The sequence below is a fragment of the Pseudophryne corroboree genome, chromosome 3, assembly GCF_028390025.1.
Source record: "Pseudophryne corroboree isolate aPseCor3 chromosome 3, aPseCor3.hap2, whole genome shotgun sequence".
Lineage (NCBI taxonomy): Eukaryota > Metazoa > Chordata > Amphibia > Anura > Myobatrachidae > Pseudophryne > Pseudophryne corroboree.
In genome coordinates this window covers 630,886,203-630,910,508 of record NC_086446.1, presented here as the reverse complement: position 1 = coordinate 630,910,508, position 24,306 = coordinate 630,886,203, and the positions used below count along the sequence as shown (strand labels likewise).

General features: G+C 46.3%; 1 protein-coding gene across 3 annotated transcripts in view; it reads right to left on the bottom strand.

Annotated features, from left to right (window-relative positions):
* SGMS1 (sphingomyelin synthase 1) overlaps positions 1 to 24,306 on the bottom strand; it is a 622,085-nt gene that overhangs the window by 110,424 nt on the left and 487,355 nt on the right. The window contains exons 1-2 of one of the 3 annotated variants that reach the window (XM_063961728.1): positions 12,122 to 12,137; positions 11,336 to 11,417 (exon numbers count right to left, since the gene is read on the bottom strand). The exons of the other annotated variants lie outside the window; for them this stretch is intronic. The gene's annotated coding sequence lies outside the window, so the exon portion shown is untranslated. Of the gene's footprint in view, positions 1 to 11,335; positions 11,418 to 12,121; positions 12,138 to 24,306 lie in introns of those variants that run through there. 3 annotated transcript variants of the gene reach the window in all.

The following is a 24,306-nucleotide window of genomic DNA, read 5'->3' as shown; positions in this document are numbered from 1 at the left end:
TGGAACCACAATCTGGCAGTGTGTGGGAAAATGATAATCAGACATTTGCCCCCACATGCTGAAAAACGGTCAAAAATGGTTGGTCCAACTAGATGGGAAAATCAAACATGTTTGATTTTTCCAACTAATCATTCAGGTGTAGGGGGATTTTTGCCTCCAACTGAACGATAAGTAGGCAGACACTGGCCGGCAGTCATAGTCACCTTCCAGCACGGAATGACAGCTGTGGTCCTCCTGGCATCAATGCTGGTATCAGAGGATGTGTCAGCGTCCGGAGTCTTACCGGTACGCTGGGGCCGCAGGGCTGGCTTCCTTGGCGATGTGCGGGCAGCGGCGGAGGTGGGCTGCTGCGCCAGATCCGTGGGCAGCAGTAGCGGCGGTGAGGGGGTCCGCTCGTGGCGGCGGGACGTCGCTACAGTGGGTCGCTCTTGCTGAGCCATTGCTAGGAGACCAGGGGCAGTGAGCAATGTGGCTTTGCAAAAAGGTCTGCATTACTGGGCGCCGCCATGTTGGAGACCAAGTTTTGAGCATAGTTCCTGGCTCTTCCAGCCAATCCAGGGGAAGCTCTCCCTATAAAAGGGGGCTGGTTTAGGACAGGGATGCCAGTGCTTCAAGTTACAACCCTGTTGTAGGTGCTTTAGCCTGTGCTCCCAGGATTCCTGCTGTATTCTGGTTCCTCCTGATCCTGCTTGGTCGGTTCTCTGTTGCTGCTGCAGCCCTGCCGTTCCTACCCTGCTTCTGCCTGTGGAAGCGCCCCTGGAAAACCCTGTCCAGTAAGACTCTTTGGGCACAGTCGGCCCCGGGTCTCCTGCCTCGTCTTTCAAGCCACACTCCACAGATCTCCTTCACCAGCCACGCCTTTGTACCACCGACCACAGATTATTATCTTCAGCCTCGTTTTCCAAACCACAGTCCTTGTCTCCAGCCACGTCTTCAACCATCATCCACAGTTCATCATCTACAGTCTCGTCTTTTAAATCACAGTCCACAGTTCTTTGCCTCCAGCCACGTCTTAACCATTGTGCTCCAGCCTCGATTCTCTACCTCAGCCCTGTACATAATAAATACTTTCCATTGAGTCTCAAACCCTGCCTACGTTCTTCATTGCTCCGTGTCCCATGCGAAGGAACTATATCCAGCCCCCTCGTTTGGTTCATTCACAGCCTGCTACCTCCTCTGGCAAATCTCAGCTGCCGGATCCTCAAACTCTGCTAGACGTGACAGGATGTCCTGTCATTAGCGCCGAGATTCGCGGCCACGGACATCCTATCATCAGCGGGAGCAACAGTAAACCCAAGTTGCCAGGTAGGACATGCTGTCCATCTCCCCACCTGTAGCAGTGGCCAACAGTGATGAAGTACTGGGCTGACAATCTCTTGGATTATCCTTGCCGGGTCCTCTGTATTCTGCTGCAGAATACAGGCATCACTGCACCCCCGAACTGCCTCCACAGTACAGACAGCGCATCCGATCCTCCACCCTGCCCCTACACACGGCACCTCTCATCCCCCCTAGTACAGATGACATCCCCAATCCTCCCCACTAAGTACAAGCAGCACAGCACCCCTTCCAATTTCCTCAATCAGCAATGCACGGCTGATTCCTCCTAGTATGGCAGCATCCAAATCCTCCCCACCAGTACACATGGCACCTCTGATTTCCCCCCCAAAGAGATTGCACCCCACTCATCACTAATTTGTGGCTTTCATTATCATACTGTGTAATCTTCACGAGTCTGCTTCAAGTCTATCAAAGTAATAAACTGTTTATTGATACACACTGGATAACTTTAAATATACTCATTTTTATACCTGCGTTTGTGTGTGTATAATATATTCAATTCACTTTAGTGTCCACTGTCAGCAGCTGAAACCAGCCCCCCAACCCCACCCCCCTCCTGTGCGATCACACCCCAAAGTGTCCCCTGTAGCAGCTCATCGCCTGGGCACTGTGTAGTGCATTCTCTGTGCCCCCCCCCCCCAAAAAAATAATAATAATAATGAGTAAATAAAAAAAAATACAAAACAAAAACCTGTTCTGTCCAGTTGGCAGAATATTATATATATATATATATATATATATATATATATATATATATATATATATACATATACATACATATACATACACACACTTTCTTATAGGCATTGCTGGGATAATCCTTGAGGAGTTGTCAGATATTGTTAATGAATATTTCCTGGATGTATACTGGTCCGGGTTAGTTTATTTTAAACAGTCTCCCCCATGGATGTACACTGTATTTCTAAACAAAGAGCATTGCAGAAAGTTATTTAAAGCTTTTTACATTTATTTGTTCAAAAAGTAATAGCTGCAATGTGAGAGACTTGTTGCAATCTTTCATGGACTAATTTATTTTGATACTGTTGTTATAATTTATTGAAACAAATGTGCTCAATCCCCAGTGTTGTTTGATACGGTCACTCTAAGTTATTCATTTACATGTCAGCATTCCGATACACTTGCCTAATGCAGCAACTGTTTCTGTGATGATACACTTTCACTGATTTATATATCACAACTCCGCATATGTATAACTTATTCCTAATCTTATTTAGATGTGACTGTATATTTCTGGTTATACACTTTTTTTCTAATTATTTTGGTCTCACACATCATCAGGCTCAGTGTATTTAGACTCTCTGCTACAATTCTGTTGCCATAAAAAGAAAGTTATACGTTTACAATCCATAAATACAGAAAAGGAAGTACCATCATTTTGCTAAATGCGTTCTTGCAAAATTATTGCAAGAACCATGGATATTTAGATATAATGTATACTAGCTGATGTGCCTGGTTTCAACTGGGCAAAGGTTTGCTGGGCGGAACATTTTACCCCATTTCACCTTCTTAGGAGTCGAATTTCAAAAAATCCCTGCTTAGTGGGTGGCTGCAAATAACTGTCACAGTTATGAGACCACCCAGCAGGTCATATGTTCCAGTTCACCAAGCAGGTGCACTGGGAGAGTTCACCAACTGTCACATTTTCCAGAGCACAATAGTGATGCATTGTAAATGGCAGGCAGGAATTTTAACCACATCACTTTGAAACAAAGCAACCAATTACAACGTCAATATTTGTCTGCAAATCTAGGGACCAAGACCTTTAATTTGCCCTGCTCAGACAACGGCATCATAGAATATGTCACTTATAAAAGTCATCCTTTTGCTATTAATATATAGATGTGGGTATATGACCAAACTCCGCTACATCCACATCACACAAAAAAAAAATATTGCTGTAAAAATAGGATTTTAATACCTACCGGTAAATCCTTTTCTCTTAGTCCGTAGAGGATGCTGGGGTCATCATAGAACCATGGGGTATAGACGGGATCCGCAGGAGACATGGGCACTTTAAGACTTTGAAAGGGTGTGAACTGGCTCCTCCCTCTATGCCCCTCCTCCAGACTCCAGTTATAGGAACTGTGCCCAGGGAGACGGACATTTCGAGGAAAGGATTTATTGTTAAACTAAGGTAAGATTCATACCAGCTCACACCTCAAGCATGCCGCACAACGTGGCATTCAACAGAACACAAGCCAACGGCATGAACACTTGCAGCAACACGCTGATAATAAACGTAACACAACGTGTGTAACCACAACTAATAACTGCAGAGACAGTACGCACTGGGACGGGCGCCCAGCATCCTCTACGGACTAAGAGAAAAGGATTTACTGGTAGGTATTAAAATCCTATTTTCTCATACGTCCTAGAGGATGCTGGGGTCATCATAGAACCATGGGGTTATACCAAAGCTCTAGAACGGGCGGGAGAGTGCGGATGACTCTGCAGCACCGATTGACCAAGCTTAAGGTCTTCATCGGCCAAGGTGTCAAACTTGAAGGACTTTGCAAAAGAGTTTGACCCCTACCAAGTAGCTGCTCGGCAAAGTTGCAATGCCGAGACCCCCCGGGCAGCCGCCTAGGATGAACCCACCTTTCTAGTAGAATGGGCTTTTACCGATTCCGGTAACGGCAATCCAGCCGTGGAATGAGCCTGCTGAATCGTGTTATAGATCCAGCGTGCAATGGTCTGCTTGGAAGCAGGACACCCAACCTTGTTGGGAGCATACAGGACAAACAGAGCTTCTGTTTTTCTAATCTGAGCCGTTATGGCGACATAAATCTTCAAAGCTCTGACCACATCCAGAAATTTTGACTCAGCGAAAGCGTCAGTAGCCACAGGCACCACAATAGTTTGGTTCATGTGGAAAGAGGAAACCACCTTCGGCAGAAATTGTCGACGTGTCCTCAATTCAGCTCTATTTTCATGGAAGATCAAATAAGGGCTCTTGTGAGACAAGGCCGCTAATTCAGACACCCGCCTTGCAGAAGCCAAGGCCAACAGGATGACCACTTTACAAGTAAGGAATTTCAACTCCACCTTCCGTAAAGGTTCAAACCAATGTGATTGAAGGAACTGCAACACCACATTAAGATCCCATGGTGCCACTGGAGGCACACAAATGGAGGTTGGATGTGCAACACGCCTTTCACGAAAGTCTGAACTTCTGGAAGGGAGGCCAATTGTTTCTGAAAGAAAGCCAATAAGGCCGAAATCTGTACCTTAAGTGAGCCCAATTTTGGGCCCGCCTCCATACCTGTTTGTAGAAAATGGAGAAAACGTCCTAGCCGAAACTCCTCCGTAGGAGCCCCCTTGGAAACATATTTTTTCCAAATACTGTGGTAATGTTTAGACGTTACCCCTTTTCTGGCCTGAATAAGTGTGGGAATTACTTCACTGGGAATATCCTTACAGGCTAGGATTTTGCGCTTAACCGCCATGCCGTCAAACGTAGCCGCGGTAAGTCCTGATATACGCACGGCCCCTGTTGTAACAGGTCCTCGCGCAGAGGAAGAGGCCAGGGATCTACTATTAGTAATTCCTGAAGATCTGGATACCAAGCCCTCCTTGGCCAGTCTGGGACAATGAGGATCGCCTGGATCTTTGTTCTTCTTATGATCTTTAGAACTTTTGGAATGAGAGGAAGTGGAGGGAATACATACACCGCCTGAAACACCCATGGTGTCACCAGTGCATCCACTGCAATTGCTTGAGGGTCCCTTGACCTGGAACAATATCTCTGAAGCTTCTTGTTGAGCCGAGATGCCATCATGTCTACTTGAGGAACTCCCCAACGACTTGTCACCTCTGCGAAGACTTCTTGGTGGAGGCCCCACTCTCCTGGATGGAGATCGTGTCTGCTGAGGAAGTCTGCTTCCCAGTTGTCCACTCCTGGAATGAAGATCGCTGACAGAGCGCTTGTATGCTTTTCAGCCCAGCGGAAAATCCTTGTGGCTTCTGCCATTGCCACTCTGCTTTTCGTTCCGCCCTGACGGTTTATGTACGCTACTGCTGTTACATTGTCCGACTGGATCAGTACAGGCAGATCTCGAAGAAGATGTTCCGCTTGCAGAAGGCCGTTGTAAATGGCTCTTAACTCCAGAACATTTATGTGGAGACAAGTTTCCTGACTTGTCCATCGTCCTTGGAAGTTTTCTCCCATTGTGACTGCCCCCCAGCCTCGGAGGCTTGCATCCGTGGTCACTAGGATCCAGTCCTGATTCCCGAACCTGCGCCCCTCTAGGAGGTGAGAGCGGTGCAGCCACCACAGGAGTGATACCCTGGTCTTGGAAGACAGGATTATCCTCCGGTGCATGTGTAGGTGGGCCCTGGACCACTTGTCCAACAGTTCCCACTGGAACACTCTGGCATGGAACCACCCAAACTGAATGGCCTCGTAGGCCGCAACCATCTTCCCCAGCAACCGAATGCATTGATGGATTGACACTCTTGCTGGTTTCAGAATTTGTTTGACCAGACTCTGAAGTTCCAGAGCCTTTTCCACTGGAAGAAAGACTCTCTGTAGTTCTGTGTCCAATATCATTCTCAAAAACGACAACCGCGTCATCGGAATCAACAGTGATTTTGGTAAGTTTAGGAGCCAACCATGTTGCTGATGGACTGTCAGGGAGAGTGCAACTTTTTTCACCAACTGGTCCCTGGATATCGCCTTTATCAGGAGATCGTCCAAGTATGGGATAATCATGACTCCTTGCTTGCGAAGGAGAACCATCATCTCTGCCATCACTTTGGTGAAAATCCTCTGAGCCGTGGACAGACCACACGGCAACGTTTGAAATTGGTAATGACAATCCTGAATTGCAAACCTCAGGTAAGCCTGATGCGGATTATAAATGGGAACATGTAAGTAGGCATCCTTTATGTCCACCGACACCATAAAATTCCCTTCCTCCAGACTGGAGATCACTGCGCAGAGAGACTCCATCTTGAATTTGAATTTCTTTAGGTAGAAATGTAAGGATTTCAGGTTTAGGATTGGTCTGACCGAGCCGTCCGGCTTCGGGACCACAAACAGGCTCGAATAAAAGCCTGCTCCCTGTGGTGACTGGGGAACCCTGATGATAACTTGATTTTGACACAACTTTTATATTGCGTCGCAAACTACCTCCCTGTCCGGAAGAGAAGCTGGTAAGGCCGATTTGAAAAAACGGCGAGGGGGAACGTCTTGAAACTCCAGCTTGTACCCTTGGGATACTATTTGTAAAACCCATGGGTATAGGTCCGAACGAAACCAAAACTGACTGAAGAGTTTGAGACGTGCCCCCACCGGTGCGGACTCCAGCATAGGAGCCCCAACGTCATGCGGTGGAAGTGGCAGAAGCCTGGGAGGACTTCTGCTCCTGGGAGCCTGACAAGGCTGGTGATCGTTTACCTCTTCCCCTTTCTCTAGTAGCAAGGAAGGAAGAACCTCGGCCCTTTCTGTATTTATTGGGCCGAAAGGACTGCATCTGATAGTGATACGTTTTCTTTTGTTGTGGAGGAACATAAGGCAAAAAGGAAGACTTACTCGCGGTAGCTGTAGATACCAAATCATCAAGGCCGTCACCAAATAAAGCCTTACCTTTATATGGTAGAGATTCCATACTTTTCTTGGAATCAGCATCAGCATTCCATTGGTAAATCCACAACGCTCGTCTAGCGGAGACTGCCATGGCATTTGCCTTTGATCCCAAAAGACCAATATCTCTCGCAGCTTCCTTAAGGTATGCTGCAGCGTCCTTGATATAACCCAGCGTCAAGAGGACGCTATCCCTATCTAGGGTATCTATTTCAGAAGACAAGTTGTCTGTCCACTTTTCGATAGCACTACTTACCAACGCAGACGCAATGACAGGTCTGAGTAGCGTACCTGTGGTCGCATAAATGGACTTTAACGAAGTTTCTTGTTTGCGATCTGCAGGATCCTTAAGGGGCGCCGTGTCAGGTGACAGGAGAGCCGCATTTTTAGACAAACGTGACAGAGCCTTGTCCACGGTGGGGGGTGACTCCCACTTTTCCCTATCCGCCGAGGAAAATGGATAAGCTACCTTAATTCTTTTGGGAATCTGAAACTTTTTGTCAGGAGCTTCCCAGAGTTTTTCAAATAGCGTGTTCAGTTCATGAGAGGGGAGAAACGTTACATCAGGTTCCCTTTCCTTATACATACAGACCCTTTTATCAGGGACAGCCGGGTCCTCAGTGATATGTAGCACCTCTTTAACCGCCACAATCATGTACTGAATGCTCTTTGCCAATTTTGGATCTAATCTGGAATCGTTATAGTCGACACTGGAATCAGAGTCCGTGTCGGTATCAGTGTCTGCCAACTGGGCCAGCATACGTTTCTGTGACCCTGAGGGGACCTGACTTTGCAATAACATATCTTCTACAGATTTCTTCCATGCCTGGGTTTGAGACTCAGACTTATCTAGCCTCTTACTAATAAGAGCCACATTAGCATTCAAGTCGTTCAACATATTTATCCAATCCGGCGTCGGCGGTGCCGACAGGGTCACCCCCGCAGCCGTTTGTGTCCCTAATACAGCCTCCTTCTGGGAAGAGCCTTCAGCCTCAGACATGTCGACACACGTGCACCAAACACCCACAGACACACCGGGCCTATAGGGGACAGACCCACAGTAAAGCCTGTTAGAGAGACACAGAGGAGATTTGCCAGCTCACACCACAGCGCCCAATCAGCGGTTCTGAAGCGCCCAATAAATGCCTCAGACCTGTAGCGCTTTTAATATAAGGTATACTGCACCAAATTAGCCAGTGTCCCCCCACCGTTTTGCACCAATACTTGTCAGTGTGAAGGAAGGACCAGCGTCTCTGCAGCCTGATAGAGAGAAAATGGTGCCGAGTGAGCTGTGAGGACGAAGCCTCGCCCCCTTAATGGCACGCTTCTGTCCCGCTTCTTCAATGATTATACTGGCGGGGTTTTTGGACAGTGCCTCGGCACTAATGTCCCTATTTTGCCAGTATCCACTAAGGATATATTAGCTGCCTAGGGCGCCTCCCCCCCTGTGCCCTGCACCCTGTAGTGCTGTGTATATGTGGGAGCTTAGCGCGCAGTATCCGCGCGCTGTGTGGTACCTCAGAGAATGCCGTCACTGAAGTCATCTTTTCTTCAGCTACTCACCTGTCTTCTGACTTCTGGCTCTGTAAGGGGGTGACGGCAGGCTGCGGGAGTGAGCATCTAGGCATACCCAGCGATCAGCACCCTCAGGAGCTAATGGTGTCCTGTAGCCAAAAGCAGAGCCCTTGAACTCACTGGAAATGGGTCATACTCCTCTCCCCTAAGTCCCACGAAGCAGGGAGACTGTTGCCAGCAGCCTCCCTGAACATAAAAAACCTAACAAAAAGTATTTTTCAGAGAAACTCAGTAGAGCTCCCTGTAGTGCGTCCAGTCTCACTGGGCACAATTCTAAAACTGGAGTCTGGAGGAGGGGCATAGAGGGAGGAGCCAGTTCACACCCTTTCAAAGTCTTAAAGTGCCCATGTCTCCTGCGGATCCCGTCTATACCCCCATGGTTCTATGATGACCCCAGCATCCTCTAGGACGTATGAGAAATGAATTGTGAAATATTAACAAAACAAAATCCCCTTTGGTCTACGACTTGGAGGTAACTAAACAGTAGATAACAGGGAAGGGATTAGACTAAGATGCTAACAAGTTAGAAAATGGCTCCCTTCCAGCAGAAGCCCCGGACTGAGGTACTGCAGGTAAGTGACATTAACACTGTGTCAAAATGCAACATTTTACTTGCATCCAGCAATTTAAGACCTGTATGTAATGTCTAAATGTATAATGTAATGTATGATGTGAAACATGGACACCAGCCTGTCCTCTAGGTGAACTCATAGCTACACAGATATGGGAGTAGAGGACACTTGATGTATAGTGGGGAGTCAGAGGTTAGTTTATGGCCCTTATCTAAGAAGCTATAAGTTAGAAGAGACATTACAGAAAAGCCAGGTTAAAAAAGCTGACCTCTTGAAACTTAAGAAGACAGCTGTTTAAAACGTAAAACCCAAAGGAAATCTGGTTTCTCACTGCCCAGGTACACAGCATTGAGAGAGTTAAGGAAAAGGTGGGGGCCGCAGCTGTGAGGGGGTTAAATCTGCCCCTCTCACCCACACTGTGTTGTTCATTTCTGAGGGAAGCAGCCAGGAGCTGGGAATGCACCATATCTCTTACATTCTGAAATCCCTCCACACAGAAGGCCTACCTGCTGTTAAGTTATGTTTGTGAAATTATCCTCCATTTTGTTTTATATGAAATTGTATCCTAATAGGTGTGTACTTTTAAATATTTCTCATAATCTTTGTAACTCTTTTTTGCAACTCAAAACTCTGAAGATATTCTTGAAATTAAACACCTAATTTTTAGTTTTGGTTTTGTGTTCTTATGCCCAAGGACTCATGGCCCATGTTATTATTTTGTGACGTATTAATAATTGTGTGTGTAGGCCGAAGCAAAGACGGCCTTGCATTTAGTCGCTAAAATCTCCTTGCTGGTGGCAGTGTCATGTTTAAAGTAATCCGGTAGTCACAGACGGCAATTCTCAGATTGGCATAGTTGGAGAATCGGCCGGTGGTCGTGACAAAAATGTCTTACATAATGCCACAATAAATAAAAAAGATTGGGTTGACTTTTTTCTTTTTTAACAGACATAAAAATAAATTAAAACATAAAAAAGACTGCACACACAAAATAAACACTGCTAATCATAATAATTATAATTGCCAATATAACAGAGTAAATTTGAGTGCTTCGCATATTTTTGCCCCAAAATATGGGCCCACCAACAGCAACCAGCTGATCTGGTGGGTCACTAACACTAAGGTTCAAGTCCAGGGGACAGGACACCCCAGGCCAGCACAAACCAATTTCCCCAAGGCATCACACTAATGAGAAATTAAGTTGTTAAAAAATGTTACATTAGTAAGAAGCAGCAGCTATGTGTTGAGAATGTTACATAGGCGGGCATCGCACACACTGCACCCATTATAGATACCCCACTTTGAAGACTTTTGTACTGTACTGTACTATCAGTGTAGTCAATAGGAAATAGGTTAGCTCAATAAACACTGTATACTGTGTTAGAGATACATGCGTCCACATACAAATCCTCAAATCGCTCCAAATAGCCCCGTTTGGTGTACTACGGACAAAATTCAGGTAAAAGTATCTGGGTAAAAAAGGAAGAGGCCTGATATGAGTGACCCACACCATACTTAGTGCCACAAATCATTATGATTAATCTGTGACGTTATACTAATACCTTTGCAACAAAAATACTAATCCTAAGTACCTAATAAACTATAAGGGAATGTGCATGCAACTAAGACACAAAGGGGCTATTTCAGACTGGATCGCGGCAGCGATCGTAGTCTGAATCCTTTTGTGGAGTGCGCACACGCAGCGTCCGCACTGCGTGTGCACACCCTGGAGCCCAGTGAGATGCTAAAAGCATCTCAGGGCTGCGATCGCTCCTGCCTGATTGACAGGCAGAGGCGGTCGCGTGGCGGGAGGGGGCGTGCCAACGGTGTTAGAACATCATTGGCGGGGCGAGGCCCGGACATCGTAGGCATGTCCGGCCCGCTGGGGGGGGAGGGGGGCGGGCCGTGACGGCTACGTGACGTCACACACAGCCGCTGTGACCCGGGACGCGGCGAGTAGTGGCCTGGCAGCACGCAGCAGCTGCGCTGGCAGGGAGCTACTTTTATACCTGTGTGGGGGGTGGGGCGTCCACCTGCATGTCAGAGTAAATTTAGCACATATACAATTAGATCTGAATTACCCCCAAAAGTCGGTAAAAAATTACATAAGAGCAGCAATCACTACCCATTGCAGAGTGTATAAGTTGCACCTGGCATTTCGCACCATATGAAAAAAAGGATTGGTGTATGGGTACACATCTGTACAGCACTTGTGTGACAAGGGAGAAGTTATATTCCATACCGATCATGAATATAGCGCCCAAAGGCCAATTGCTACCTACAGTTGACCTCATCATCAGTACAAGGAAAGGTTCGCCTGTAACCTGGGGAAAAAAAGCAAGGATGAAACCACAGCAGTTATTATCTGGTAGCTGTTACTAAACAGGAATGTTTAGTGAAATAATTTATTTGTAAACTTCCATTAAAAAGCCTTTAACCTACATTTGAATATGTAACATAATATTGTGCAATTATCAAAACAGCATTTCTCCATCTGCTGTTCAACCAGTAATAATATACCAAATTCCTTATTAAGAAGCCTCTCGATGTTAAGAGACCTCAGAAATTTTTAAAATAAATAAATAAATAAATAAATGCAATCTAATTATATTCAAATAAAAGTGGATGGTTTAGGGTCCCAGACGTAAAACAATAAACAAATTCTATAGAACCAGATATGTTATATCATCCCTCAACCCCACATACACACATAAAATGTATACATAAAATGTAGGACCCTAGGCATTGTTAATCAAAATGCAAAACAATCATAAAAAAAATAAACTGCAAAAATTACCAATAAGCAAGTAGATGTAGACAGTAGAATGGCACCTAATTAGATGCAATATTATGCTTACATAAAGGAAAAGTTACGACATTTAAGGCATATCCCAATAAGTTTAAGATTGTATATTTATACAGTAGACAAGGCACAGCAAAACCATTCTGCAATCTAAGCATATACAGAGCAAACTAAACTTCAAAACCTACAACAGTTACAGCAGAACCCTTAATTAGAATAACCCACCATGAGAAGAGTCACACTAGCAAGAAATTGGTTTAAAATTAAAGTGATCCCTCGCTCATCACCAACTTGGATGATAATCAGAAGTCACATAGCGTTTAGCTGAAATTCAGAGGTGGGAGAACTAGCAGGGAGAAAGTGCTCACCCTGCATTAATAACTTGCATTAATAAATGTGAGGACAGCTGCTTTTCAAGGACAGTTGGGCACTGATGTTCAGCATAGGAGAGCAGAGATCAGCTTGTTATTGTGGCCAAATGGCTGGCATGAAAAATTAATTAGCTGCAATGGTAACAAACTGTAATTTTAACACACAGATACAGCAGTGTTGAAAATGAGCACATTAATATTGTGGAAAATAAACAAAGCAATAAGATATTACCAGTTAACAAGGAAATTCTGTGTAAATTTAATCAATCTATCTATCCATAGCTACAGTATCTATATCTTATAAATGAGAATGTCTTTTAGTTTGTCTGATGGCGATAAACTCTGAAACCACTGAACCGATTGCGATGTAGTTTTCAACATTATGTATGTAATTTTCCCAGGCAAGTTTTAAGCTAAGTATTATCATGATCGTTCGTCAGGAGGACGGTGCTGCAGGAGCGGTAAGTATGTGTGTGTGTGTGTGTGGTTTTTTTTTTATGTGTTTGTGTTGGGGGCAGAGCAACAGGAGCACAGCAACTGGGGGGCACAGCAAAAGGGGCACAACTACAAGGGGCACAGCAAAAGGGGCACAACTATAAGGGGCACAACTATAAGGGGCACAACTACAAGGGGCACAACTACAAGGGGCACAGCAACAGGGGCACATCTATTAGGGGCACAGCAACTGGGGGCACTACAGCAAGGGGCACAGCAACAGGGGCACAACTATAAGGGGCACAGCAACTGGGGGACAACTACAAGGGGCACAGCAACTGGGGGGCACAACTACAAGGGGCACAGCAACTGCGGGCACAGCAACTGGGGTCACAACTACAAGGGGCACAGCAACTGCGGGGCACAACTACAAGGGGCACAGCAACTGGGGGGCACAACAACAAGGGGCACAGCAACAGGGGCACAACTATAAGGGGCACAGCAACTGGGGGGCACAACAACAAGGGGCACAACTATAAGGGGCACAACAGCAAGGGGCACAGCAACTGGGGGGCACAACTACAAGGGGCACAGCAACTGGGGGGCACAACTACATGGGGCACAGCAACTGGGGGGCACAACTATAAGGGGCACAACTACAAGGGGCACAGCAACTGGGGGGCACAACTACAAGGGGCACAGCAACTGGGGTGCACAACTACAAGGGGCACAGCAACTGGGGTGCACAACTACAAGGGGCACAGCAACTGGGGGCACAATTACAGGGGGCAAAGGTACTAGGCTCACAACTATCGGGGGCATCTGCTCCATCATCCCAGCTAGCAGCAGCACTCTCCCCTGTCTGTGCTAACGTCCTCCCGCGTCAGCAAGTGTATAATATTCATTAATTTCTCTCTCTCCTCCTGTGGATTACTTTGTTTGTAAGTATAATTTTCATTTTTACAGGTACCGGCCCTATTGGATTCTACTGGACAAGTGGACGTGACCGGCGTGGGATGTAGGTAAGTAATCTCTCTCTCATTTTTACAGGAACCACCTATTGGATTCTACATGGACAAGTGGACGTGACCGGCGTCGGATGTAGGTAAGTATGTGTGAGTGTGTAAGTGTGTTTTAATAAATTTTTACTTTCACGGTGTGTGTGTTGTGTTTTTATTTGGGTATTTTTGTTGTTGTAGAACTACAGGTACCAGCGGGCCCGTTATTTCCCCGCATGCTGGTACTTTATTTATTTATTTATTAGCAGTTTCTTATATAGCGCAGCATATTTCGTTGCGCTTTACAATTAGAACAACAGTTATAGAACAAAACAGGGTAAAGATAGACATAGCGGTAGGAAGGCCCTGCTCGCAAGCTTACAATCTATAGGGAAATAGGTATTGATACACAAGGATAGATGCAACCTGTTACATAATGTTTCCCCAGATTGCTAGGTTCTTAGTGGGTTGTATGATATGATCACCCAGCAATGTTGGAAGACAAAATGTGAGGATATGGGGACTGTACAGAGGGAATGTAACTGGATAGGGAAGCATTGAAGGTTGTGTGTGTGGGTCAGGAATTTGGTAGGCTTGTCTGAAGAGATGAGTTTTCAGGGAACGTTTAAAGGTTTGGAGACTAGTGGAGAGTCTTATTGTGCGTGGGAGGGCATTCCACAGAGTGGGTGAAGCCCGGGTAAAGTCCTGTAATTTTGAGTGGGAACAGGTAATACATCTGGATGAGAGACGCAGATCTTGTGCAGAGCGGAGGGGTCTGGTAGGGAGAAATTTTGAGATGAGTGAGGAGATGTATGATGGTGCAGTTTGGGTAATAGCCTTGTATGTAAGTAAAAGTATTTTATATTTGACACGGTAGAATACCGGTAACCAATGGAGGGACTGACAGAGCGGTACTTGAGGTTCTCCAAGTACCAGCAAGCGGGGGAGGCTTGCTGGGCCTTGTAGTTCCACAACAAAAAATAATATTCTTTTTTATACACACTTATGGCTATCAGCCCGGCACCCACCGCCCAGGGGTGCTGGGGACAGCCCCAGGCCTCACCCCTGGCCCTTGGGTGCCTGGAGGGGGGGGACCTCTTGATTTAAGGGGTCCCCACTCCTCCAGGGAACCCTGGCCAGGGGTGACTAGTTGGGGGGGTAATGCCACGGCCGCAGGGACCTACATAAATGTGTCCCAAGGCTGTGGCATTATGTCCCTGGCTAGTGGAGCCCGGTGCTGGTTTTAATAATACGGGGGTCCCCTACATCTTTTGTCCCCCGTATTTTTGGAACCAGGACCGGTCTAAGAGCCCAGTGCTGGTTGTCTAAATACGGGGAACCCCTGTCCAATTTTTTCCCAGTATTTAAACAACCAGGACCGGCTCAAAGAGCCCGAGGCTGGTTATACTTAGGAAGGGGGACCTCACGCATTTTTTTTTTTACATTTTTTAACCCATTCAGACCCTTCTCCATTAAGTTAATGGAAGCCCTGGACAACAAAATAGCATTCATGTCCTCCTCCCACTCCCTTCCCAAACACTAACTTTTATTTTTTTTCTATAAAAATGTACAATATATCACAAGTATGATGAGCAGGCAGCGGGCATTGGTGGCATCGGATTGAGATGCAAATTAGTGGCGGAGGGCTGGGTCAGTTGATGGTGTGCAAGTTTGTAAGCCATTGGCGGTGGCAGCAGGCATCGGCTCAGAGGCAGTAGCGGGCATTGGCTCGGCGGTGGTAGGGGTCATCAGCAGGATTCGGCAGACATTGTGGCTGTAATGCCTCACCAGCCTCTGACCTTACCGCATGCCACTGACATGTGTACTGTGTACCATGATAGACTTATTCGTAGGTAAATGCAGTTAATTAGTACTTCTTTGGAATAACATCTATAAATGTATGTCAAAGAGCTATACATTTTTTTAGCCAGTTCGCTATTGTTGAGATTTCACAATGCCTAGGAGAAAATCTTCACTTGGTCATGGTAGTGCTGCGGATAACAGGGCGCGTATTTCAAGAAGACATGAGGATAGCCCAGAGAGAGAACATCACCTCTTAGAAGGCCGAGAGACATGCTGTGAAGCATCCTATGGAAACTCTCAGCAGAGAAGTACTCGCCTATACTTGCAAAGAGAGCAAATCCGTTTACGTACGCAATGTGAAACCTCTGAAGAAAATATAACTAACCGACTTCCGCTCTCACTGACTTCCACCTAAGCGGAAATGGGTATTGCAACTAGTATATTATAAATGGAATGTATTCTGTGGGCACGCTATTTTATATTGTGTTAGTATCATCTTCTATAACATAAATAAAGATGCTCACAAATAGGTAGATCTGCTCAGCTAAGAGGCACGGGCCCACAATGGCTGATCAGCTTACACCGGTACATTCTGACATGGCAGGTGGCCAAATTGTACATAGATGCCACAGTCTAGAGATTGGGCAAACAAACTAAAAGAGTGGCGAAGTGGACAAGTTGCCCATAGTAACCAGTGACGTGCGGTAAGGTAAACGGCTAAGGAGGTACTGGCTAGTACCATAGCCAGATTTACACACACTATATCAGCCCAAGGGTGCATGTGTGCAGTATACACAGGTACAGCAGTATATACTGCTGGAAATTTGGCGAGTTTTGATCAAAGATGTGCGGAAAAGGTAAACAGGGGGGGCACAGCCTCACCGGTCATAGACTTTTTACTCCAGAGTTTTGAAAATGTTTGATTTAAAAAAAAATTATTAGAATAATAGAAAGAAGATATTTATAACATATTCTTTGTATTTTTCATATACGTTATGTAGTCAAAACTCTGGCATATACCTGAGTATGATAAGAAAGGCGCTGCCTCACCTGCTACATCTCACATCACTGATAGTAACCAATCAGCTCTCCTTAATAAACATTTTATAGAACGTACTTGATAGATGCTAACTAGAAGCTGAGAGGTTGCTATGGGCAACTTCTCCCCTCTTTACAGTGTTTGATACACTTTCCTCAAAGTCACAGTATGGCATTAAGCTTGGTAGCTATATAAGCAGTAGTTGTAATGGGGATGTGTGTATGTAGATTGCGGTGATTAGTGCGGGTTAGGTGGAGAGTACTGTGTGTAATTATTTGTGTGGGTGGTGTTAAGTTGGGTACTAAGTGTGCGCTATTGGTGTGGGTGGTGTTAGTTCAGGTATTAAGTGTGCGCTATTATTGGTGTGGGTGGTGTAAGGTGGAGAGTACTAAATGTGCCCTATTATTGTAAGGGTGATGGGAGTAATTCAGATCTGATCGCTGCTGTGCATTTTCGCACAGCGGGCGATCAGGTCTTAACTGCGTATGCACCGCAATGCGCACGCGCATCGGGCAACAACAATGGGCATCGCCGGTCAGCGACGGGATGGTGGGAAAAATCCGATCACGTTCGCAAGGTGATTGACAGGAAGAGGCCGTTTGTGGGTGGCAACTGAGCGTTTACAGGGAGTGTCTGGAAAAATACAGGCGTGTCCAAGAGTTTTCAGGGAGGGTGTCTGACGTCAGCTCCGACCCCGATCAGTCTGTTCTCATCGCAATGGAGGAGTAAGTCCTGGGCTACGCACAGACTGCACAAAGTGGATTTTCGCAGCTCGGCGTACATATGTGATCGCACACTGGCACGGCGAATCCCACTGGTGGCGGAGACTATCTGATCGCGGGACAGCAAAATTAGAAGCCCAGCGATCAGATCTGAATTACTCCCGATGTTAGGTGGAGAGTACTAAGGGGGTCATTCCGAGTTGATCGCTAACTGCCGTTGTTCGCAGCGATCAGGCTAAAATTCGGCATTTCTGCGCATGCGTACGCATCGCAATGCGCAGGCGCGTCGCACAGGTACAATGAGCATCGTGAATTTGCACAGAGTCTAACGAACATTCCTGTCGCATGGCCTAACGCAGGAAGATTGACATAAAGTGGGCGTTTCTGGGTGTGAAATGACCGTTTTCAGGGAGTGCTTAGAAAAACGCAGGCGTGTCTGGAAAAACACAGGCGTGGCTGGACAGGTGTGTGACATCAAAAGCCGTCCCTCCGTCGTTAGAATCAACGCACACGAAGAGTAACTACAGGGCTGGTCTTGTTTTGCACAAGAAGATTTTGCAGGCGCTCTGCTGCACAAGCGTTGGCACTTCTGCAAAGCTAAAATACACTCCCCGTTGGGTGGCGACAATGCGTTTGCATGGCTGCTAAAAACTGCTAGCGAGCGATCAACTCGGAATTACCCCCTAAGTGCGGGCTATTATTGGTGTGGGCGGTGTTAGGCGCAGAGCACTAAATGTGCGCTATTATTGGTGTGGGTGGTATTAGAATGAGAGTACTAAAGTGTGCGCTATTATTGGTGTGGGTGGTGTTAGGCGGAGAGCACCAAGCGTGAGCTATTATTAGTGTGTGTGTGCATTCTATAAAATTATATGTAGCAGCCGATTGGTTGCCATGAGCAACTTCTCCACTCTTCCCTGCTTCATACATCTACCCCTCAGTGTGCTTTGTGATTGGTGTCGGTGGTGTTAGGTGATGGACTAAGCCTGGGTACACATCAGACAATATGACGTCTGATCCTGTGGATCAAAGCATCATATTGTACACATCGTATGATGGGGTCATCACATCTGATGTTCTGCACATCAGATGTGATGACCTAGCGGCCAACAGCATACTCCTGGATGCTGGTACTGAATGAATGATATGTTGCGCGCTATATCATTCTGTGTGTATGAGCAACTGATGTATAATTATATAGGTCATCCTGTCAGCCATGATATGGACCGTTGTGATGCGTACCCAGCCTAAGGGCGGAATTCAATTAGCAGCGGTAGATTACCGCGGGCTAACTGATCTCCAGGGCTATCCAATTACCCACTAAGTGTGCTCTGTGATTGGTGCTGAGTGGTGTTATGTGGGTGACTAAGGGGTCATTTAATAATGAGCGAGTTAGGCAAAGTACTGTTGCAACAGTGTGAAAACGCAGGTAAAAGCACTTAAGCTGACAAACAGGACATTTGGAGCTATCATTAGTGCATCTAGCTCCTTTTACACTAGTATCACAGCCATCTTAGTGCAATACCCTGTATGCTGGATTGTCCAAACATTCCCCCCCCCCCCCCTTTCCTTACCCTCCACTTGTCCCCTTCTACTGGCGCCTTCCCTTCTTTACCTCTCTATAGATCCTAATTCTATCACCATTCACTAGAGCAATGTTTCCCAAACTCAGAGACTCCTAACAGTGCATTCTTTACAGATCTCCTCAGTATCACAATTGAAACAATTAGCAAACACCTCTGCACCAAAAAGGAAAACATGCACTGTTGGGGGCCCCTGAGGACTGGAGTTGGGAAACACTGCCCTAGAGTGTAGACTGTAGCAGCTGTGGTTTGGGAATTTTGCCCAATATGTTCACCGTTGTTACGGCAGGAGCCATTAGCGTGTGCTCACGTGTAGTGTAGGCACACAATTTGGGTCCCACAGCGCATGACAGAGATGGGCCATTTTCTAGATTATATTATAATGTTTTATGTCTTATACTGACAAGTAAAACTAGGGTATTATATTTACAATGCACTGCTAATGAAAATGAAGAATGCATTTTACAATTATATAATAATAATAATAATAATAATAACAACAACAACAATCTACCGGGTGATTCATTTAATAAAGGTCTAGGAATGATATCTAATTTTAATCTTTGTGGTGCAGACAGGGACTTTCAAGTAGAAAAACTACCACCATATTATTTTACTAAATATTTATGATAAAACAATGTAATCCAGGCCCTACTTAATATGATATATATTCCCGTAAAAGTGAGCAGAACATACTACACGCTCTATACGAGACTCCCTGGCTGGGATTAGGACATGGAAGCGCAACTGTCCTAGAAACAAAAGAATATTTGTAAATGACTTTCCTTATCACTGCAGAGTACTGTGCTGACAGATGGCTTGCTGGGTATGAAGTAAATGCAGATGGCAATACAGCATCTGCTGTACACACTGTAAGAATTCTAGCAACAAATAGAAACCATCTTCCCTTATTGTTCCATGATATATTGTTCCTCCATGTAACTTTCTGCAGAACACAGTCAATCACTAGGAAGTGTATTTGGTCTACTAATCGACATTCAGAATTTCGGCAGTTAGACTGTCATCAGGTTATGAATGTCAACATTCAGATTGTTGATGCAGACGTTAGGCTGGCAACAATTATGCCAAGATGGTTAAAATGTAGACAAATTCACATAACTCCCAACTTTTGTTCCACTGAAGGAGGGACAGAAGCGCGTGCCAAAATTTGGGGGCGTGGCCTCGCGGCAAGTGCTGCAATCGCAAACCACTCCCCAGTGTTTATCACTATGGGGGCATGGACAGCGCTCAGTGAGCTGCTGGCCATGCCCCCTGTCCAGAGCCGTCTTAACAGCAGTGTAGGCCCCTGGGCACAGCAATGCACTGGGGCCCCTAACCATCCATCAGCAGCAGGGGTGGGGGGTGCTATCAGTGGCAGCTTTTATGTCCCGCGGGTGGAAGGGGTGTTCTGTCTTCTGCTCAACGTGTAAGACCTGGAGCAATAATTTCTGCTAATTATTCCTTTACTGCACAGATGGAGCGTTAGGGAGAACACTAAACTGTAGAATGTGGGACATTGTGCTAAATGAAGGGGCCCGGTACATGACTTCCAGGGTGGTAGGGGGTGTCTAATACGCAGAGAAGGGGTCGATAGTGGAGTGGGCTTAATATTCATCATCTTCTGGTGGGAGGGCAGTATGCTTGACTGCAGATATCTCCAGTTCCTGGAAACAGATTTCTTAGTTTTCATGGGATAAAAAAAAAACTAGACAGTCCCACCTTTCAGGAGGTACTGGGAACTTGGGGATCAGAGTTCAGGAGCCAGAGCAATCCACCAACGAAAATATAAAACTGCACATTAGGCGTGTGGAGCTGGAGTAGGGACCAGCTGCTGGAAGGCTGATATCTCTGGTTCTGGGCATAGTAGAGACAAGCTGCTAGTGTCCACCAAAAGGGGAGAGTCACAGCTTTTGAAATATATCCTTAGAAAAACTATATGTCAGACAGAACCCGAGATATCTGGCTGGGAAGAAAAATTAACAGGCATGGATGGGGACCACTACTTTGAAGTCGGATATCTTTGGTTCCCCAGGGCCGATTTTCAAAAATCTGGTACCCCTGGAAAGAGGGGACCCTCAGCTATCAGCCTAGGGCCCTTTTACCCCTGGGGCCCTTGGGCAAGAGCCCAGTGAGCCCATACGAAAAGACGGCCCTGCCCCTGTCCTTCTCTGTCGGGGAATAGAAGATGTGCGCATGTGCACAGCATCTGATCAGAGCAGCAAGTGACTGGAGGGGATCATATTTGGCACTGGGGGTATATGTGTACCTATCACTGGGGGGGGGCATATTTGGCACTGGGGGCATATGTGTACTTGGCACTGGAGGTATATGTGTACCTGGCACTGGGATTTGGCACTGGGGGTATATGTGTACCTGGCACTGGGGGGGGGGGGCATATTTGGCACTAGGGGTATATGTGTACCTGGCACTGGGGGGGGGGGGCATATTTGGCACTGGGAGGTATGTGTGTACCTGGCACTGGGGGTATATGTGTACCTGGCACTGGGGGGGGGGGGGCATATTTGGCACTGGGGGTATATGTGTACCTGGCACTGGGGGGGGGGGCATATTTGGCACTGGGGGTAAATGTGTACCTGGCACTGGGGGGGGGGGGTATGTGTGTACCTGGCACTGGGGCATATTTGGCACTGGGGGTATATGTGTACTTGGCACTGGGGGTATATGTGTACCTGGCACTGGGGGGGGGGCATATTTGGCAATGGGGGTATATGTGTACCTGGCACTGGAGGGGGGGAGGCATATTTGGCACTGGGGGTAAATGTGTACCTGGTACTGGGGGGGGGTGTCATATTTGGCACTGGGGGTATGTGTGTAACTGGCACTGGGGGGGCATATGGGTATCTGGCACTGTGGGGGAATATCTGGCACTGGGGGCATATGTGGCATGGGGAGCACAGCCCTAGCAACTAAGATTACCCCCTGGTTACAAGCACAACACTCAGCTCATGAAATCCCTGGCAACAAGCATTACCCCCTAGCAACGAGCATGACACCCAGTGCATGAAACCCCTGGCAACAAATTTGAAAACCAGCACATGATACCTCTGGCAACAAGCATAACACCTAGCGCATGAAACCCCTGGCAACGAGCATGACACCCTGAGCATGAAAACACCTGGCACCGTACATGGAATCAAGAGCATGAAACCTCTGGCAAAGAGCAGGTAATTTAAAAGTAATTAGAAGCCTTAATGTGTAATGGGCATTACGGTGTTTGGCATAATCTATCACGGACATTGCGGTGTGTGTCATAATGTGTCACAGGCCTTACGGTGTGTGGTATACTATATCACGGGCATTGTGGTATGTGGTATAATGTCTCTGGGCCATTGCAGTGTGTGGCATAATGTATAACGGGCATTGTGGTGTGTGGCATAGGGTATAACGGGCATTGCGGTATGTGTCCCAGGCATTACGGTGTGTGGTATACTATATCACCGGCATTGTGGTATGTGGTATAATGTCTCAGGGTCATTGCAGTGTGTGGCATAATGTATCACGGACATTGCGGTGTGTGTCATAATGTGTCACAGGCATTGTATGTGCTATAATGTATCAGGGGCATTGCAGTGTGTAGCATAATGTATAACGGGCACTGCAACGCGTGGTATAATGTGTCACAGGCATTACGGTGTGTGGCATAATGTGTCAGGGGCATTATGGTGTGTGGCATATTGTGTGATGGGCATTACTGTAAGGAGGAAAAATGACAAATAATGTAAGGGGCATGAATCAGGATTATTATTTTTCCTGAGGTGGCCAATGTCTGGGCGTGCAGGTTGCAAAAGTGGGGTATAAGGTAGTCTTTTCCTGCAATGCCACGCCCGTTTATGCAAAGCCATGCCCATTTCAGCAAGGCCACATCCCCCTTTTTTGCAGCGTACGCGCAGATTCATCACTTTACTAGTGGCAATTATGGGGGGGGGGGGGGGGGGGTGTGCCAGAGAATGTTTTGGCTTGGGGGAGAAACATTTCTAGTTACGCCACTGAACAAGACCCGTATGCCGACATGTTAAAAGTTGACAATCTGATTGTGTCAACATTTAACCATGTCGACTTATTGTTGCCGACTTAATGTACGTTTCGTCCTTCTTAATTTCGACTGTCATACCACAGCCCTATTTGTTTCTAATGGTTTGAACGTAAAATTACTGCCATTCCCATCCACAAATCTGCCAGTACATTGGGCCTAATTCAGACCTGATCGTAGATGTGCTAAATTTAGCACATCTACGATCAGTCACACAGACATGCGGGGGGACGCCCTGCACAGGGCTAGTCTGCCCCGCATGTTAGGCCCAAACCCCCCCACACAAGTACAAAAGCATCACACAGCGGCAATACTTTTGTACTGGAAGAGTCGCTCCCTGCCAGTGCAGATCCTGCATGCTGGCAGGAGCTACGCATCGCTGTGATGTCACGCAGCTGCCGCGTCCCGCGCCCCCCCCAATGATCCGGGCATGCCTGCGTTGCCCAGACCCAGCCCTCCCACCCAGCGACCGCCTCTGCCTGTCAATCAGGCAGAGGCGATCGCAGAGCTAAGACAGCCGTCGGTGACGGCGCATGCGCAGTTCAGAACTAATTGCTGCTGTGCGAAAATGCACAAGAGCAGCGATCAGGTCTGAATTAGCCCCATTGTGTGTAGATAGGTGGGAGGTTTTTTTAGAATTGATAATGTTGCTCATAACAACAAATAAGATTCTACCTAAAATGTATCTAGCTGCTTCTAGAATAATAGATAGAATGTGATTGGTTGCTATGGGCAACATCACCAGTTCTAAAAAAAAACTCCCACCTCAGTAAATTTACCCCACTGTATCTCTACAAAATACCTGAGTAGAAGGATGCAGTGTCTGGGCCAACTCGGGATAAAAGTGTCAGCCAAGGAGACAGAAGGCTATAAATGTAAGTTCACATTGCCGACTGTGTGCTTTCTGGGCTAGCTTCTTATCTCCAATAAATTACATGGGTGAAATTATTAATCTCATGTAAAATGTAGTGAAAAGAAGGTGAAAATCATTTTACCCTAAGATTAAAATAGTGCTTGTTTAACAGAGCACAGAGAACAATGCAATGACTAGTGCCCAAATTCATACTGCCGTGGCAATGGATTCTGTTCTAACCAGGGCACTAGGGACCAGTATTAATGTGGACTTTATGTGTGCTCCCAATGTTTTTGTGTCTTTCATTTCGGTGCTCACATTTTCTCCCATTGTCCAAAGAACACAATGTAATGTTAATATTAGTGTTTTTCTGTGAAGTAAAGAATTTGGGCTGGAAGCTCCTCTGGGGCAGGGAAGTAATGTGATGGTTAAACATTCTGTTTAAAACTGCATAATAAAACGCTGACACTATATTTAAGTCTAGTAAAAATAGTAATATTTCCAGTAAAAGCCGACGGCTCGTCTGTTTACCCAGAAAGCAAAGGGTCAATAACAATT